Consider the following 20,005-nt stretch of genomic DNA (forward strand, 5'->3'; position numbering starts at 1 on the left):
CCCCATGGTCATGAAACCAATTAAAAGAGTATAACAGGACCCCTTGAGGCTAAAGGAGGGCTTTCCCTTTTGGAAACAAAACCTGAATGTCATGATTAATTTGTCTGTTGAAGCTGAACTTTGTGTGGACACTTAACATACTTTGCAAGATTAGGACTTTAGTGTAGCCTTTGCTGTTTAGGCTTATTATTTTCCCAGACTATTCCTTTTACAGTAGTTTGCTGTCTAAATTATAGCGAGCTGCTTCTGTCCTATTCCCTTCCATTTGCTTCCCTCCCATCCCTCCAAATCACTGTCTTGCAGCCAAAATTGTGAGACACTATGTGCGATGATGATGAAACTACTGCACTTGTATGTGACAATGGTTCTGGGCTTTGCAAAGCTGGGTTTGCAGGAGATGATGCCCCCAGAGCTGTATTTCCATCCATCGTTGGAAGACCTTGACATCAGGTCAGTTGGTACCAAAAACGAAAGTGCTGACGTGTTTGGGGGTAGGTTTGGGTTGGTTTGAGGGTTTTTTGGGACTTTAAATGTGGCAGTGAGAAAGCATCAGACTTACTCCCATGGGCCGTTATAGGAGTTTAGCATGTTAAGAACTGGAGGATTGAGCTGCACGTATTTATCACTGTGAGGTTAAATTACTTTATCCTTTGGAAAAGGGGTTCTTCAGCCATAATTTGTTGGCTAAAGAGGAACACGAGTGTCTTAATGGCATGAAGGTGGTGTATAGGGAAAAAAAGCCCAACCTGTTAGATGAATTAATACGTGCTGTATCAATACAAAGAAAAAAGATGAGCAGAATAGTGTTAAATTCCTTTCCTTATTTTAGTAAGTAAAAGTATGGCCCAATAAACTTCAAAAAAAGGTATCTAGCACATCACTTGATCAACTCAAACAAGACTGGAAAAGATAAATGTGGCTTTTCTTGACCTGCTTTCTGCTTAGCTGCTTTTGTAATAGATCCTTTCTGAATAGAAAATGCAAATTTTTGTTCATTTTATTCATATCTGAGTCAGGTTTTAATTTTCTGGGCTACAGAAACGCTTCCCTGGAGTTCTAGGTGGACTTTTGCTGAGCTAAAAAAGCCTGGTTTGACAGGTGTAAAATACTAAGCATTTTGAAGTGCATTTTGAACACCTGTATGAATCATTGCAGTTGAATATCAGTTGTTGAAAACATCCATTCTTTAACCTCTCCTTGTTCATTGTCTTTTGGCATGTAACTGTGCACAGTGAAGCTGCTCAGCAGCTGTAATCATGGATAAATAGTAAAAATTAATTCTTTGTGTGATAGCTGATAAGTAGTAGATTACCTCATATGTATTTATATTATTTGGGGCAGTCACAATAGGCTTCCTAATGCAAACATGATAAACATTGTAAAAGTATTACTTAGTGAGTTTTCTTTTAGAAAATCTCTCTTTTATATAAATTAAAGCTTTTTTCCCGAAACATATTTTTCAAAGCCATTTAACTTCCAGCAAGGGGGAATCTCACTGTTCAAAGGCAATAATGGAACTGCCTTAAGCAGAAAGTGCAACCTAATTTATAAAGCTAGGAAGATTATCTCTTTTCCCCCTACAATTCCTTCTCTTTATTCCTTTGAGCAGTGACAAAGAGCCCATCACTTGCAGAGAACCATGAGTGTGGTGATGGCTGCCATGCACCTGCATGGGCATTAGCTGCACCAAGTGTGGGGTGCCTTCTTTGGGTTTTGAAGCTGCCTTGCTCTTCCTACTGGGTTTATAGAGGGAGTTAGTATAGAATAGGTGGTTACTGATCAGTTCACATTTTAGTTCCTTGCTTGTTTGGGGGGTATGTGCTGGAACAGCAGCAGCAGGTACAGTATTTCACATGAAGCTGTAATTTAAAATGATATGCTATCTCTAATGTGTGTGAGGTACTGCACTAAGAGGATGTTATACTAAATGTTGTACTTTGCAGGGTGTTATGGTTGGATGGGTCAAAAAGACAGCTATGTAGGGGATGAAGCACAAAGTAAGAGAGGGATCCTGACACTGAAATATCCCATCGAGCATGGAATCATCACTAACTGGCATGACATGGAAAAGGTGGGTGTCGACTTTTAATGTGATGATGGAGGCATCATCTTATCCAAGACAAACCATTTGCTATTAACCTTCTTGCAAACCAGGGAAAATCCTTGAAGAATTTTCCATCACAGCATAGGTAAAGGGATACAGTATGCTAGTACAGGAGTTGATGAGGGCTTGGTACTTCTGGAGTTACTTTTCATTTAGAGTAAATGCTTATTGTTCATCAGAGTTGGCAGTGTGTTGTAAAAGTGTTTTATGCTTTATACATACTTTTTGCAGTCTGAAAGTACTTACTGAGGCAGAACATTTGACAATGTTAGAAAGTAGTGAAAGTAAAACAAAACCAGGTTGTGATTCAACAGAGGTGAATCAGAGAAATATTAAAGATACATTACTGATGTTAGGAACAAAACCTGGGAAGTGAAGGGGTGATTTTCTCTCCCCAGTGCTTGTCTACATGAAAACATGATGGGTGATGCCCACATCTTGTATTGTATGTGACATTCTCACTGTCAGTTAAAGAGGGAAAGACAGGTTGGCAGCCAGAGCAAAGACCTCTTAGTGAAATGCTCACTTAAGGATGTCCCTGACTAGACAGTGAGGTGTGCTCATGGGAGAAGCTGGAGAGCAGGGGTCTGAAGAGCATTCACTCTGCTGAATATCCCTGGTATCCCGTATATCTTGGTCTCATCAGGAAGCATCTGAGTCTGTGTGTGGAAATCCTGTACCTCTTCCTTAGAGACTTGTCTCCAGGTGAAATGGTATAGGAAGGAAACTCCACGAACAAATTCTTCTAGTAATGTTTTCCCATGGAAAATACCACTGAAAGGAAGACATGGGGCTGGTGGTGTTCTGTACTCACACTTGATGCGGTGTATACAATTATAATACATATATATAAAGTCAATTATTGTGTCATATCCATGAACCCGAACAGGTAAGTGCAGAGTGTTCCAGATGAACAGACCAAAGTCCATGCAGGAGCAATGGGAGTTCCTCAGTTCATATTTGGAAACAAATTGCCCATGTGCTCCTCTAGATGGAAGCACAGTATTTGGATTTCATTATCGCTCTGCTTGCTGAGAGAACACCTTGTTCATTCCTGAAGTCTACCTCATACATCCAGTTATGTTGTTCTTTCTGATAATTTTTCTTCTGTCTGCATTTAGGAAGAAACTGTATTTCCCTGCAGGAAAAAAAACCAAACCCTAAAACCATAAATTGGAGGTCACTAGTTTTTGTTCTTCCCTTAGTAACTGGTCTCTGTATCTGGAAATTGCCCTGTAGATAACATGTACGTGTATGTGTTCTGTCCCTGGGTAATGCTGGACACTAGAGCAGACTAAAATCTAGTTATGAAAAGGAATTGGAGATGGTAAAAAGGGTGGCATGTGCTTTACTGTAGTGCAGACCCGTGGCTAGGTTGACTGGGTTTAGGGTGTAATGGGGTGGAGGCTTCAGGCAGTGCTGTAATTCAAATAGTGGGCAGATACTATGTGGGTTCTTGTAGTGTGAAATCTCTTTGTCACTTAAATGGATGAAGGGATTGCTTATGAAAGTGGGTCCCTACTAAAAGCAGAATGATGTAGGAAGAGAATTACTGGGTAACGTGCCAAAGATGGGACAAAAGCATAATAATGCAGTGGCCAACCATCCTGTGTTAAAAAGGGGGGTCACCAAAGGATTAGGATGAGTGTGTGTGTGAGAAATCCAGAGCGAGGATGCTGTGGGATGCACAGACATCCGTGTGAATGGAGGAGGAGACCATGCAGGCGATGAAATGAAGCGTTCTCCTGTGCTTCAATTCACAATATTCAAATTGGGACTGCTCTGTTTTCCACTGGATAATAATACAGGGCATTGTACATCACTGTTCATTTGAGCTGACAATGTATGGGAGGGAAAACGTTGGGATGGAGCATTTTATGGCTCTGGTGACTGTAAATGTTTAATATAAATGTTGGAATAATTCTTCCTCAGTGATTTCTCTTTGCTGTTGTGCTTGCTGCTTGCATTTAATTCTCATGACTTACAAAATCCAGGACCTAACTGTTTTTGTTCCTTATGGAATATCATTATCCATTAATGTGATGGTTATTAGGTCAAATCTAATGGGCTGTACAGTGCCTAATTGTGCCTGGTTTTGAGGAAGAGCCTGCAAACTGCCTGAGGTTTAGGCAGGGCCCTGCTTTATGAGTCCAGGCTGTTCCTTACAGCTGAAGCAGAGGGCTGATGATTTTCTGAATAAGTGATTCCAGCTCTGGACAGCTGTTGGTTTTATAGGTTCTTCACATTTAGAGATCTTTTTTCCACACAAGTTCATTTTGAAGCATAATAATGCTTGTTTCTAGGATATTAATCTAATAAATGTATCCATAAACTATCCTGATGGTGATGGTTTTCACTCAGAAATAAGCTTATTGGGTCAGGCAAAGCTGAGCTAAAAAGAGGGGAAAAAAGAAGGGTTAAGAAAGAGTTAAATGGGTAGATAAGAAATATTTCATCCTGTTACTAAACACTCTGAGCTGGCATCAAGAAAAGAATCCCTTCAGTTCCTCACAACCATAGTCCTAAGACAATGAGGGCCAGCATCATTTGATACAGGTAGTGCCTTCTAACATGCAAAGCATGCTATAGTACTTTACAGACTGTGACTAAGAGATTTAGCTACTCTATAGTAAGTGAGAGCTTGATTCAGGTTTTACTGGATGAAGTATCTGTGGCATAAGGGGCCTTTTGCTTTGGAAAGAATTAGATTTGTGAAGACCATTTTGGTAACAGCTTGCAGCTGGATCAGTCTCCAAGCAGCTTGAAGAAGCCTTTCCAGGTCTAACAGTTCAGAGCCTGGCTCAGCTTCTGTATCAGAGCAGTGCGGGTGTGAACTAACCGCTTCTCCGGCTCCGAGGGGATGAGGTGTGCTCTGTTTAGGGAATCTAAGTGGAAGGGCTCCATTGTGTAGGTTATGTTGTGTTACATACGGTAGAAATCAGGTGGGCTTTGTTCTAAACCAGTTGAATTTGGCAGATTCACTCTTTAATATGCTGACTATTTGAATATGTCTGTGAAAAAATCCCCAATAATTACTCAGCCCCTATTTGAAAAGCTTTCAGGGCACTTTCTGTGGATGTAAGAAATGATTGTCAGAACACTTTTCTAAAGTGATTTTCCATTGTAGATTTGGCATCATTCTTTCTACAATGAACTCCGGGTTGCACCAGAGGAACACCCCGTCCTGCTGACTGAGGCCCCTTTGAATCCAAAGGCCAACCGTGAAAAAATGACTCAGGTAATCATCTGAATCAGAGAATCCCACAATGGTTTGGGTTGGAAAGGGTCTCAAGATCATCCAGTTCCAACCCCTTACCATGGGCAGGGACACCTTCCACTAGACCAGGTTGCTCAAGGCCCTGTCCAACCTGTTCTTAAACGCTGTCAGGGATGGGGCATTCACAACATGCGGTGCCACAGATCATTGTTGCATGGCAGCACATAAAGACAGAAATAGTCCTGAGTGTTCAGCTTCTTATGGGAGATAATCCCTTAGGGTTAGTGGGGGTTAGAACACAGACTTAAGCCATGATGAGAAACAAGAGTTTGCTGCTCACACAATCTCAGATTTCCAGATGGCCCTAAAATGGTTTGTACTTGTGTGTGGCAGTGATATATAAGCAACTTACCTCTTAAAACTTGAACTAATTCTTTCTGTTCACCATACTGTGTGTGTTCAGTTCTGGAAGTGGGGAAGCTGGAGGCAAAGGTGGTTTCTGATGCTGAGTTTCAGTGTGAGATAACCCAGGAGTCATGTAATTTGTTTTGAAGGAGTGGTGAGTCACTGGTGTATTTAAAAGTGAGGTTTGCAAGTGCTGTAACACAGGTTGTGCACCAGCTGAATCACACTTCTCTGTGAGGTTTGGATCAATGACGCCTTTCATGTGCCTACCACAGGCCACCAGGAGTGCTCAACCTTCAGTAGCTCAACTCCTCAGCTCATTCTGTACCAGCTCCTGCTTTCTACCCTGAAGACTGTCACTTTATCAACACTTGTGCATCACACAGGATGCTAGTTATTGTATCGGAAATGTGCTTTTTTGGGGAAGATTTAAATAAAGAGGTTTGGAGTCCATCATGCAGATGACTTTGTGAAGCTCCCCACTGGAGCACCCTTTCAGGTTCAAGGGGAAAGCATTCAAAACCTGGAATGTTTGTGCTGGCTTGGGAAGATGAGTTGTCTGAAGCATTCAAGCTTAAATGATGCTTTGCAAAACGTTTCTGTCTGTGGCATATTCAGTCTGATTTGGCCAACTTGGATCAGAACCAAAAGTCAACCGCTGAAGTTTCTGTGTTTTCAAGCAGCCTTCTGGCCAAATATCCACATTATAAATTCAGAAGTAACTAGAAGTAAATGTGATTTAAATACAGATATAGGTATAAAATCACCTGGGAAAATCAGATGTGGCTCTGCACTTCTCTTTGTGCCAGCTTTTGGCATCCGTATCTTAGGAAGATTATGCATCGATTTAGCAACAGTGTAAATAAACTGGTTAAGTAGTGAACTTGACAGCACTGGGAGAGAATACAACTGGGAGATAATAAACAATAGACCATAAGAAAAACCTGGCTTATAGCAACCAGAAAGTGTGGTTCATACAGTAGCCGTGTCTAGGACTGTTTTTCTGTCATTATACTGCGATGATAAATCCTGTTTTCAAGATTGTTTAAAGGCTTATTGTTTATTCTTGATTGCATTAAATTAATTACATTAGCTATGAAATACCAGTAATTCGTGTATTGTTTAATTGAAAGCATACTTTTCATTAGAAGTAGATTTCCTTGGCAAAGGGATTAGGTTATGAAATCCAAAGTTTAACCCCCTGATGTCAGTGGCTGTGATGGGTACAATGGTGATGGTGGAGTCACCATTCCTGGAGATATTAAAGATGTGCAGACGTGGTGCTTATGGGTATGAATTAGTGGTGGACTTGGCAGTGTTAGGTTTATAGATGGACTTGATCTCAAAGGTCCTTTCTAACCTAAATGATTCTATACTCACAGCAGTGCCACTAGTGATGCCCAGCCCTGGGTAGGTGGCATTGGTTTAAGAAAGGATACAGTGCTTAGCGTTGTCCAGAGTGTGTTAGTTCAGTGTGTGCCCTTAATGGGTTCCTTTAGCAAAGCCCCAGTGGAATTCCAACTGGAAACAGATGTTATTCCATCTGCTCGGATAAAATTGCAGTTTATCTGACACAGGAGATGGAAAGAACTGAAGCTTGTTAGAGTACAGGAGGTGGGGATGAGACAAGAGAATATGCCTAAGGACACCATATAGAGAAAAGAAACTGTTGTGTTTGCTGAGGGGGCAGAAAGAGATGTAATGGGTTCAAACTATACCATTAGGTTCTACACCAGGAAAATCCTGCTAGTAGTAAGTATAGTGTGTTGCTAGATTGTATTGTAGTGATGGGACAAGGGATAATGGCTTTAACCTGCCAGGGGGGAGACTGAGATGAGCTCTTAGGCAGAAGCTCTTCCTTGTGAGGGTGCTGAGGCGCTGGCACAGGGTGCCCAGAGAAGCTGTGGCTGCCCCATCCCTGGCAGTGCTCAAGGCCAGGTTGGACACAGGGGCTTGGAGCAAGCTGCTCTAGTGGAAGGTGTCCCTGCCCATGGCAGGGGTTGGAACTGGATGATCTTAAGGTCCCTTCCAACCCAAACCATTCTGTGATTTGTTTGCCAGAGGAATCTGTGGATGCTCCAGCTGAGGAATTTCTGAGAGAGAACCAAAGCTGTGTCAGAATGGCACAGAATTCTTCCTTGAGATGGGAATAGAAGGATTATTCCTCATGGCTTCTTCCAGCTGTGTCTTCCATGTGTTTCTTAATATGTGTGTGTAAATTATGTATCAACCTTAGGTTGCTGCATTGTTGCAGTCCTGCCATCAGGGTCATCCCGAAGTGTCATCTTCAGTCCTTTTAATGAAATCCTAAAGGAACCATAGTGTGCTGTAGAGTAGTAACTGGCAGTATTCATTCAAAAAAGAATAGATTCACTGGCTCTTCAGATACTCTTAAGTGCAGATCCTAAAGGTTTTAATATTCTTCCTTCCAGATCATGTTTGAGACATTCAATGTGCCAGCCATGTACGTAGCAATTCAGGCACTGCTGTCTCTGTATGCATCTGGAAGAACAACTGGTGAGTCATTCTGGGAGCTGTATTTTCCTCCTGTCCTTCCCTTGTGGACGTCTATCTTGTGGATATATGTTGATCATGATGCAGCAGCTGTGTTTTAAGAAGCACTGATAGCCCTGTGGAGACTGAATACTTCCCACCATGCTGTGCAAGTGCCTCTTTGTTGTTTTCAACTTCATTGACAGGTAAGGGTATAGATTTATGGATTTCTGCTTCAAAAGCTCAACTGGCTACAGCTCAACTGTATGGACAGATGAAGGATGGTCTGGTTTGATACTGCCTTTAATTGCACAGCATGGAGACAAGGCTGTATCTTAACTAGATGGTTCCAATCCCACAGTTCCTTCTTTCTTTAGACCTACCTCCATTGTTAAGCTGCATTCCCAACAGGGAAAAAAAAACCCAACCCTTCAGTAGCCAGATGAAAATAACTTTATTTAAATGTTGAATTTCTATCACATGATGATGTCTGCTGTTAAGCGACCATTTGAATTAGCATGGACGTGTTTTCTTATTGCCATTTGGAGTCTGATCAAGCATTAAGACAATAAATTCTTAGCAACCCTTGAGTCTTCATATACTTTGAAAACAATTAAACTACCATCTGTCTTTGTAGCCTGATGCCACAATATGATTTTGTATATTACAGGAGTTGTGAGTGTCACAAATACCGGCTTTCTGCTTAAAATTTGACTATTTGTATGCATGTTTGGGATCAGAAATGCCTTATTCATTGCGAGTGGAAAACATGGACTTCGTTTCCTAGCCAAGAATAACATGGGCTGTGCCCAGATAAACCATTGGTGCATTTTCCCTGATGGGGTGCTTTATTTTAATGGCAGATTCCAATTTTTAGTCTTATAGAGAGGTTTTTATTTACAGTTTGTACATTATTTCATGTCTGTAAAGTGCTGAGGGCGGTCTGACATGAAGGCCTCTGCATACATGCAAGATCATTATTGCTGGTGTCTGTTCAGCAGTAACAATACAATCAATTTGCTGAATGTTACGTGTCTTCTTTTTCCCCAAGCTGCTTATTTTGTGCTAATGACTTTGTCTCATGCGAGCAGCTCTTTAGTCATAGAAATGACAGAAGCAATCATCATGTTAGCATGTTTCAGTTGAGAATATGGAGTATGTCCCTGCCCATGGCAGGGGGATTGGAACTGGATGAGCTTAATGTCCTTTCCAACCCAAAGCATTCTGGGGTTCTTTGATTCTATGTGGAGACCCTGTATCAATGGAAAGTAACCAGCTTCTCCTTTACTTCACTTCCTAGGAATAGTTCTGGATTCTGGGGATGGCGTCACACACAACGTGCCTATCTATGAGGGCTATGCCTTGCCTCATGCCATCATGAGGCTCGATCTGGCAGGCAGAGACCTCACTGACTATCTGATGAAGATTCTCACTGAGAGAGGCTACTCCTTTGTCACCACTGGTAATGAGCTATGCTTTGGATGCCCTTTGCTTATGTTTGTTCTATTAGTTTTCTTCATATGAAGGAAGTGTGCATGAGGCAAGATACTTCAAAATGACTTTGGCTTTCAGCATGTGTGTTGAGCAGCAAGGATGAGGATGCCATCTCATTAGGAAATCCTGTGTCACTGACAAATATAATTGGTTGTTGTGTTTGATCGTCCCTTCCACAAACAAGGGAACAAAGTCAGTAGCTGGGAATGGATAAACCTCAAGGTTTTGTGACATAAACACGCAAATATTAATCTTTACAGCATTCTGTAGCACAATACAGCTTTTATTCGCTGACGAGTGATGCAAAGGGAAAGTGATGTTGTTGAGACAACAGAGAGGTGAGAATCCAATTAACTGTGTGACCGTCATGAACTCAGGGAAATGTGCATGAGTAAATCCGTATCCTATCTATCACACTGTCAGCTGATTAAAACCTTGTTGCCTGTCTGCAGCGGAACGGCAGATTGTGAGAGACATCAAGGAGAAGCTTTGTTACGTGGCACTGGATTTTGAGAATGAAATGGCGACTGCAGCTTCCTCCTCTTGAGAAGAGCTATGAGCTTCCTGATGGACAGGTCATCACCATTGGGAATGAACGGTTCCGGTGCCCAGAAACTCTCTTCCAGCCATCGTATAGGTGGGACAGGACTGCTCTTTCTAGGGACTTGACAGAGAATGAAAAGAAGGATGTCTTAGGAAGTACAGACAACCTTCAGCTGGAGGAACCGAGGTGTTTATTCTGAGATGTCCTTAGAAACATGCAGCTTCTGTTGACTTAATCAGTTCTTTAGAAGCTATGAACACTACTGCTTAGAAATACCTGAATTGAATTGTTTCAATCTCTTATAAATGCAGTGGAGTTTCTAAGATGATGTTTTAGAGCACTGTCAGGTCATGGTTTTTATCTTAACTGGCTGGTATATAACTGCACAATGCGGTTGTGGGGGTTTTAATCTAGGTACTGCTTCCATTTAGTGTTATATTATATTGATCTGTAATTGAATTCTAGAAAATCAGATCATACATCATTCTCCAGTAGTTTTATCTTTAGTGTTAAAATTCCCATTCTCTCCAGTGGATGACTGGCACTTTACGTGGGAACTCATGGGAGTTCTGTAGGAACTCATGCTGCCCTCACAAATTTCCCACTTCCCACTTAAATTCCTCTCTCAAGGACTGTGTGAAATGGCTGCAGGCAGTTTGGCATGATTTCCATCACACTGAATGGTGAAGCTACATTTGTGTGTAGAAAGGGAACTATTCAAGCGTTAATGTAGCTCCAAGTTCTGTATTTGAGCATCAGGAGGAGAAATTCTCTTTAGCAGATGGAGGGATTTGGCTGTGAGAAGTGTATCAGAGATGAGTTAGGCTTCAACAATGGTCACAATCAGAAACTTAGCGATGGAAATCAGGATTTCCTGGATCACAGATCTTGGCCAAAATGTGTGTGTGAGCCTAGTTAAAAGGTCTGATTCTTCCAACTGTTTTCCCAGGACTGTGTCTGGTCTGTTCCTTTCTTTAGGAGAAAGTAGTACCAGAAGTTAGCTTTGCTGTACTGGCATTCAAATTCAACTACACGTCAAAAGCAAGGTAGCTCACTGAGATCCCAAGTGGGCTTCTATTGCCAGCTAACTGCATCAGAAATCATTATAAAAATGGTAAACTATTGCAGTAATGCCTTATTTTAAATGTTTTCTTAAATGTTAAATCATTTTTTTTCCTTGAGGAAGTAGCAAAGCCAGTATGAAATCAGAACGGGGGTCTTCCTTCCCCTCAAGTGTATTTTGCTTGTTATAGTTACTATGCTGAGATTACAAAGGTGAGGAGGATGTCTTGTCTTTGTCCTTTCTCCCCTAAGCATCGTATAACTGGAGCTTTCTAAAGAGAGCCAGCTTGGACTAGTGAGCCTTCCTCTCATTTTAACAGTAAAAACTAGGGGACAAAGAGAAATAACGTGTTAAAACTTCTTTCCACTCAGGGATGGAATCTGCAGGTATCCATGAAGCCACTTACAACAGTATTATGAAGTGTGACATCGACATCCGTAAGGATCTTTATGCTAATAATGTCCTCTCTGGAGGAACCACGATGTACCCTGGGATTGGTGATCGGATGCAGAAAGAGGTTACAGCTTTGGCTCCAAGCACCATGAAGATTAAGGTAACCTTGAACACCTGCACTTAAAACCCAAGCCTTTGGTGAAAAGTGAGGTCTTAAAAACAAATCAAAATGTCCTTAAGAGAATGTCCAGGTCTTGCATCCCAAGTCCTGATGTTAAGAGAGTCTCAGGCAACCTGATGACTTAATGCCTCTTTTCTTCCTACCAGCCAAAGCACAATTCAAAGAGGGATTTGAGAGGTACTGGAATAAAACCATGGGAGTTGATGTGGTCACTTTGAGACAATGATGTGAAACAACACAGAACTGTTTTTTCCTAAAGAGGAGAAAGAGTCATAGAATCATAGAATCAAATAGTTTGGAAAAGACCTTTAAGATCATCAAGTCCAACCTTTAGAATCCCATGGGATTCCCAGTGAAATAAGAGCTATGAGGGAGAAAAGGGCTACTTGAAAGACTCCACAGAACAGTAAGAGAGGTAGGGATGAACCTAGAGAAGATGGAGCTGCAGACACTAAAGGAGGCATGAACAATGTGAGAAGATACTGGGAATATTATAAGCTTTGAGGCTTAGCAATCAGTGGAAGTCATTAGTGATAAAGGTGGAAGAATGAATCCAAAAGCCAAGAAGCATGCAAAGTCTGCAGTTTGTTAGCTGCTTGAAAGGACCCTCTCAGCTTGGACTCAAGATGCTGTATAGTGAAACAGTGTCATAGAATCACAGAATGGTTTGGGTTAGAAAGGACCTTAAGATCACCCAGTTTGAACCCCCTGCCATGGGCAGGGAAAGAGACCCTTTTTAACAGGCAGCAACCAGTATGTTGAATGAGCATGACAGGGAGTGGCAGGAATGGAAACAGGAGGATGAAGAAGTAGGGATGCATCCAGTGTGTTTTAGAAGTTCAGTGGCTCAGGGGAGAATCAGATTAGCAGGGAGTCTTTTAGCTCTATAGGCAGTGCTCAGCTAGGTGCACAATGCCGTGTCTCAGTGTTTTGTGTGGGGTTTTTTTCCTTTACACTGAAGAATTCCTTTATCCTTAAAAACAAAAGAAATGCTCAGACCATTCTCTTGTGTTTTTCTAGTGGTCTTTAACTGCAGTCAAATTAGGTTAATGTTTCAAAGCTTTCATATATGTTCATAAGTTTTGGTAGCTGTTTTATGGGCTATCTGCAGAGATCTCATGGGCTGCTGTATTTGTCTGCTCATAGTAATGTTATAGTGGCTTTATCAACTTGAGGTGGAAGACAAAATATGGCAGCCTTTCTGCCTCTTATGTGGTTTACTTCCCTGTTGTACTCCATTGAGTTGTGCTTCCCTGATGAAAAGACTCATAGAATCATAGAACCATAGAATGGTTTGGGTTGGAAAGGACCTTAAGATCATCCAGTTCCAACCCCCCTCCCATGGGCAGGGACACCTCACACTAAACCATGGCACCCAAGGCTCTGTCCAACCTGGCCTTGAACACCGCCAGGGATGGAGCATTCACAACCTCCCTGGGCAACCCATTCCAGTGCCTCACCACCCTCACAGGAAAGAATTTTTTCCTTATATCCAATCTAAACTTCCCCTCTTTAAGTTTGAACCCATTACCCCTTGTTCTGTCACTACAGTCCCTAATGAAGAGTCCCTCCCCAGCATCCCTATAGGCCCCCTTCAGATACTGGAAGGCTGCTATGAGGTCTCCACGCAGCCTTCTCTTCTCCAGGCTGAACAGCCCCAACTTTCTCAGCCTGTCTTCATACAGGAGGTGCTCCAGTCCCCTGATCATCCTCGTGGCCTCCTCTGGACTTGTTCCAACAGATCCATGTCCTTTTTATGTTGAGGACACCAGAACTGCACACAATACTCCCAAGTGAGGTCTCATGAGAGCAGAGTAGAGGGGCAGGATCACCTCCATGGTCCTGCTGGTCACACTCCTTTTGATGCAGCCCAGGATACGGTTGGCTTTCTGGGCTGCAAGCGCACACTGAAGCGGGCTCTTGTTCTTTTTCTCATCGACCAGCACCCCCAAGTCCTTCTCTGCAGGGCTGCTCTGAATCTCTTCTCTGCCCAGCCTATAGCTGTGCCTGGGATTGCTCCGACCCAGGTGTAGGACCTTGCACTTGGCATGGTTAAACTTCATGAGGTTGGCATCAGCCCACCTCACAAGCGTGTCAAGGTCCCTCTCAGCCACTTATTCCACCCAGAGAGATGTTTACTGTGTTATCTGCTTGTCACTGTTTACAACAGATTGCACTTCTCTTGTAGATGATTGCGCCACCCAAACGGAAATACTCCATGTGGATTGGGGGTTCAATACTGGCATCTCTGTCCACTTTTCAGCAAATGTGGATCAGCAAAGATGAATATGAGGAGGCTGGTCCCTCTATTGTCCATCGCAAGTGCTTTTGAGGCCTTCCATCATGTACTGTCAGTGATAAGTAGTGCTGCTTCTCTACACATCACCTCTGAGGGTGGTTTGGCTTTCTTCCACATGGTAAAGAGCCACACTGTATGGGTGTCATATGAATTACCAAATTATTTCTGATATTTGATGCTAAAATGAGACTAACACTTCCGTGGTGGGTGTTTTCCAAGATCAATAACAGTAGTTATCCTGTACGTTTGCATAGACCTCCCTTTCCCCCACATTTGCCACTGTTTTGCTGACATCCAGGAGGTGACACACGCTGGTGCTGTGTGTTAGTCTCTGCTATCAGTGGTAAATCTGAAGTATGTCCTTAAGTGATTCATCAAACTCAAGCATAGTGCAAGATGTAGGTACTGGAGAAGGCTGTTTATATGCCATTAACCCTGTTTATATACACAAGATTCTTCTAAGGGGGTTTATTTTACTGAGGACGCAGTGGATTTATGTGGGTACCAGTGGGCACATGGGTGACAGTATGGATGTCTCCCTGGTATCCTGCAGTTGTTTGGCAGGAGACCTTTGTCTCCCTGTGACCACTGCTCCCCACCAGTAAGGAGCTTCAACAAGCTACAGTACTTCTGAATATACATGTAACAAGTGATTTACTGGGTGTATTATTGCTTTCTTCATCCTTCTTCCTAAGCAGTCAACTGACATTTCATTTACTTGTGCTATAGATGTGCTATGCTGAGCTAAGCTAATGATTACAGAGTAAATAATAACCTTTGGAATGTGTTATTGAAACACCCTGGGTTTAATGGATCAATAAAAGTGTAGCTGTCCATGGAAGGCTGCTGTGGCTTACATTAATTTCATAGTGACTAGTTTAACTATTAAAATAATAATTAGGAGGTTATGTTTTAATTTTATTATGGGAAGGGTTTCGCTGCCTCTGAGTTTTCTGGCTAAACAATTCCAAAATGAGAACAGAATTATTCCTCAGTGTCTATTATAAGAAATATTGTTCCTGGATGATAAATTTTCATAATGTTCTGTATGGAAATGAGAGTCAGCTCTGAAGATTTTTCTCTTTCAGATACCAGGCACTTGTGTTCCTTACAATTCTGGATGCTGTTGGCTTTGCAGTGAGGTGATGTCAGGCTTGATGTGCATTTCCTGATTTAAATGAAACCTGTCAGCATGCTGCCAGTAAACACAATATCCTCTTTCCAAAGATGGAGAAAGGATAAGATTTGGGTTTATGGACTTCTGACAATGTATCTAGGGGGATGTTTTAAAGAATCTTCTTACTACTGTGAGTTCCAGCTCAGGGTGATCTCATTTCCTTATCCAAATGATTTCTTCATGGTAAAAGAAAAGACCTGTAAGGGAAGGATTTTTCCAAGGTCTGTTGTAGCCAGCACTACTTTATAATTAAAAAGAAATGGATCTTGCCTTCATTCCCCCTGTTGAACAGCAGTCAGTCCAAATTGCAGGTATCCACGGCTTCTCAAGCAAATGTAAATCACTGCAAATTTCTCAGCCTCTGAATGAATTCTACTTCAAGTTTATTATCTTGGTCTCAACCTGTATGCTTGCTCGCTGCTTAAGATGCTAATAAATCACCTTACATACAGGAATAGCACTGTTAACTGGCCTTATCACCTGCCTGAGCAGCATCACTTACATTCTAATCTTGACCTCTTGTAGGTGTGATGGTTCTCAGATCCCTGGAACCAAATTACATTGGCAATCCCCTGTAGTATTAAAGCAAAATTCTATCCCATTTGCTAATAACCTACTTGTCCTTGTTTCAGTATTAAAAATGAAGGATATTCTTTAGGGTTTCGGTTTATTTTTTTAAATATATTCTTTCAATATATAGTTACAGCTTGTTAATGAGGAAAATAAAGAGAAAAGTTTTAAAAGAATGTCATCTTTTTATAAGTAGCAAAGGAGGTACATGTTTACAGCACTTGACTATAACTGAAGGAGTCCTTTGGGCTTTTCCACTCCTCTCCCTTCCCCAGGTCCCCTTCCCTCATTCTCCCCAACAGAATCCTCTTCAGCCCTTGCTTGGCATCTCTGGCTCCTGCCACAGCTGGGGCTGAGATGTGAGCTCTCCATGGCTAGAATATGAATCCTCATCTTGCAGCTGACTCCTTTTTCAGTGTGGAAGAGCCTGGCGATGCTCTGAATACCTCCCTAGCAATCTGCATGTGGAATCTCATTCAAATCCACATGCATTTTGAACATAGAATTAATGATGTGGTAAGAGCAGATGCAGATAAAAATAAGGAAAACTGTTAAGCTGGTTGTGTGATTTGGCAAACCTCTGCTTCTCTGAGAGGAAATTGCCTTAGGCACAATGTGAGTTCTGCTTCTCTATATGGGGTTGGAACTGAGAGTAGAGAATACCCATAGACAAGATCAAACACTTTCCTGGTGTTCCCAGCTACCCTTTGGTTACCATTTCACTTGCTTCTGTGGATGTAATTTATTAAACCCACTGGATATTTGCCATCTAGCTCTTAAATGTGAATGCCGTCTTGCAAATGCTTTCTGACCCTTCTGTTCCTGCAACACCGCCTTTCTACTCTGCATTTCACATGGAATCATAGAGTAGTTCAGGTTGGAAAACACCTTTAAGGTCATAAGGCTCAGCCGTTAACCTAACACGACCAAGTCCACCACAATATAAGCCAATACATCAGTTGCAAAAGGTATTTAAATAAATACCTGTGCATTAAGATCACATAAAATGAAATCACTGTGCAACACCAGCAGTTCAGAGATAATGTCTCTTATGGAAGTCTGACACTTAGTTAGGGTCAGCAATGCTTCCCTATTAAATGATATGGGATCTGGGGTGAAACATTATCAGTTGTGCCACAGACTTTGATGTTTGCTCATAAAATACAAGCAGCATTTTGAGGGTTTCTTTTGGGAGCTTTTCTCTCCATTTTTGCTTCCAAATTAGCTGTTTTATGCTTCTTGGTACTATAAACTAGCAAACAAGCGAACTCGGTTTTAGGGCTTTGCTGGTATTCCAAGAATCTCTACATTCTGAGAGAGTTCAGAGTCAGAGGCACATTGGTTAGTTTACACAAGCAAATCTGTTTTAAAAAGCAGCAGCATTTTGAAGACACAAAATACATGAGCCCTTGAGTAGCTCCAAATATCAAGGTAATAAAAGGAAATGGAAAATCCCCAAACTAATCTATTAACCTGTGATCAGAATGATTGTTGGGTCATTTTAACTGGGGTTGGTGGGTTTCAGAAAGCAAATGACATCTGCTTTACCTCTTGTATGCACATTAGGAGGGAGGAGAGAAAAATGTCTAGTATTGAAAGCAAATCACCTTTGTAGAAAGCTCGAAATCGCTGGGGACACTTGGGATGAACTCTTCTTTCTTTCTATCTGGGAAGCTTTTAATGAAAAAGGAAAAGGACCTGGTGAACTTTTACTGCAAAGGTTAATAACATAAAATACCAAGGAGCATTTTATAGAAGAAGCCAAGCCTGCAGATCTCATTACCTGGGCCTCCTGATCATGCATTCATGGCCAACAAGAGAAGTGGAAAATACATTTGACACGTTTAAAGGGTTGTAGTGGTCAGCGTTCATGTTTCTGATTGCATTCCCAGTGCGCTTTTCTTGTTAATGGAAATATAAAAGACCACTGAGGTCATCTAGGCTGTCTTCCAGCCCAGGCAAGCTGTTCCCTCACCAAACGCTGACGGCAAAGAGACACACGTCTGACTGCAATCAGTGTCAAGGTGAGGGCAAGATTTCGGTCCCTGTTCATCCACTAGCAACTGCAGTAACTCATTGTCTGTTCTGCTTGTATCAATTTTAGGTGAAGATCTTGATTTCTGTTGCAAAACCACAGCTAGAAAACCAGGGGAGAGGTGTGGAGTCATTGACTGCCCTCAGTGTGAGAGCATGGCTGAATCTTCATCCCATCCTGGAAGGGGACCAGTTTGCAAAGCCTTGAATAGTGAAAGCCACCCAGATGACACATCTCTCTGGAGCTGGGGATTTGAGGAAGCAGCGGTCCTGGGAGGAAGACAACAAGAATCATGCTGTACTGACAGCAAGCAATGGAAATTGCAAGCTTTGACAGGAATTAGATTTGCAAAGGTAGAAACTATGCTCAGCAACATGACAAGCTAATATGAGACGAATGGGTTGAAATATCTCTTTCCTGTTTGAGGTTAACCTTGGGCAAGAATGAGTTTGTTGAATTTTAATACGGAAATATGTCCTGGCATGTATTCCAAACACCCTCCAAACAGTGATATTGATCTGACCTTCAATTAATGTGAGAGGCCCCCTGCAAAAATCAGATCTGGGTTTGAATGGCAAATAGCTTTAATATTCTGAGGAGAGTGGATCATTTCCACGTCTCAGTTTGAGACCATAAATCACCAGGTTTAGGGAGGTTTTTTTATTATCATTTTAATGCAGGCTTCTTTCCCTGGAGCAAAGGACCAAAAGCGTGATGTATGATTAAAAAATCACCCAGATGTCAGGAGCTACAGACAACAAATAATGTATCTGTACAAAAGGGAGTTATTTGAAACCTGTTCCTGCTCTCTGTTGCCACATTATTCAGATACCTGCTGTGTTTTGGTAGTGGGCTGGAATGAACACTCCCCATCTTTACCCTTTACACAATATGTGGGTATCATTCCCCTTTCACACAGCATCCTTTCTAATGGCCAGCCTGTGCCTCCCTCACCTTGATGCAGCATCCCATATCCCACCCTACCATAAAGAATCGCGAGGTATTTGCACTCACAACTTGTTGCTACCAGGACTACGTAGCAAACTGAGTGGTCTTGATAGAGCAATATGGGTTTTAATTAAAAATACCCAAGAAAACAATTAGTTCTTTTGATACTTTTGGCAATAATGAGAATTCAACCAGGAGGTTTCCGTGCCCTCCTGTCCTACTTGTTCTTGAAGTCTTCATATCATCTTTATACCACCAGAGTCTCAATTCTCAGTTTTATAGGTATTGTAACAGCTGGGGTACTTCTGTGGCTGCCCACCTGTATTTTAGGGAATACCTGAGTGGGCATCAATCCACTTTTCTTACAGCTGATTGATTTTTAATGACAGTCCTGTTCCATCTGGGCTGTTAGCAAATAACCTTTCTTAGCCATGAAGTCATACATCAGTTCACTGGAGCTGATACTGAGCAGTTTTCCATAGAACTGTTCATCATCCAGGTGTGAATTTTGCAGGTTTAGTCTCTTTTCTGATTTCCCATCTGGCCCAGAGAAAATTGTGTCCTTACAGGACTTCACAGCCTTTAATTAAACCAGGTATAGAAAATACCCAAGCTGAAAGATCAGCTTGACCAACTGGTCCCCGTGATTTGACAATCCATAGAGCAGGTGATGACCTTATGCCCTAAGGATTGTCCTTCTCTTCCCTGGCAGCTTGACCTTGGAAGCATCAGTTCACCTTTTACTTATCTTATTGAATAAGAGAGAAGATGGTCTCCAGTCTGCTTAAACTTGCCCATTTGGTGCCACTCAAGTTCCAGATGACAGTCCCGTCCACCCACTTGCTGCTGTTGCTTAGTCTTACCTCTGTTATTGGATGTATCTACCTACTCCTCTGCTCAAAGGTGAAGGATGGAGGAACTGGGTAAGCTTTGTTTAATTTCAAGGTGAAAAAGCATTAAATAAGTGCTGAGGTCTAGACTTGGAGCTATTATTTTTGTAAGATCTTTTTATTGTACAACAAAATATCATCAATCCTCTTCTGATTTCTTACATAGGCTTATTGTACATAGCAATAAGTGGC

At 41.9% G+C, this 20,005-nt stretch overlaps 1 pseudogene; it reads left to right on the forward strand.

The window, feature by feature from the left end:
- The first annotated feature begins 263 nt into the window (after positions 1–263).
- Positions 264–15,034, forward strand: LOC133207139 (actin, alpha skeletal muscle B-like; annotated as a pseudogene).
- Positions 15,035–20,005: the final 4,971 nt, after the last annotated feature.

This window comes from Neopsephotus bourkii, unplaced genomic scaffold (assembly GCF_033783945.1).
Source record: "Neopsephotus bourkii isolate Nb327-2 ecotype Australia unplaced genomic scaffold, CSIRO-AGI_Nbou_v1 NB_1825, whole genome shotgun sequence".
Lineage (NCBI taxonomy): Eukaryota > Metazoa > Chordata > Aves > Psittaciformes > Psittacidae > Neopsephotus > Neopsephotus bourkii.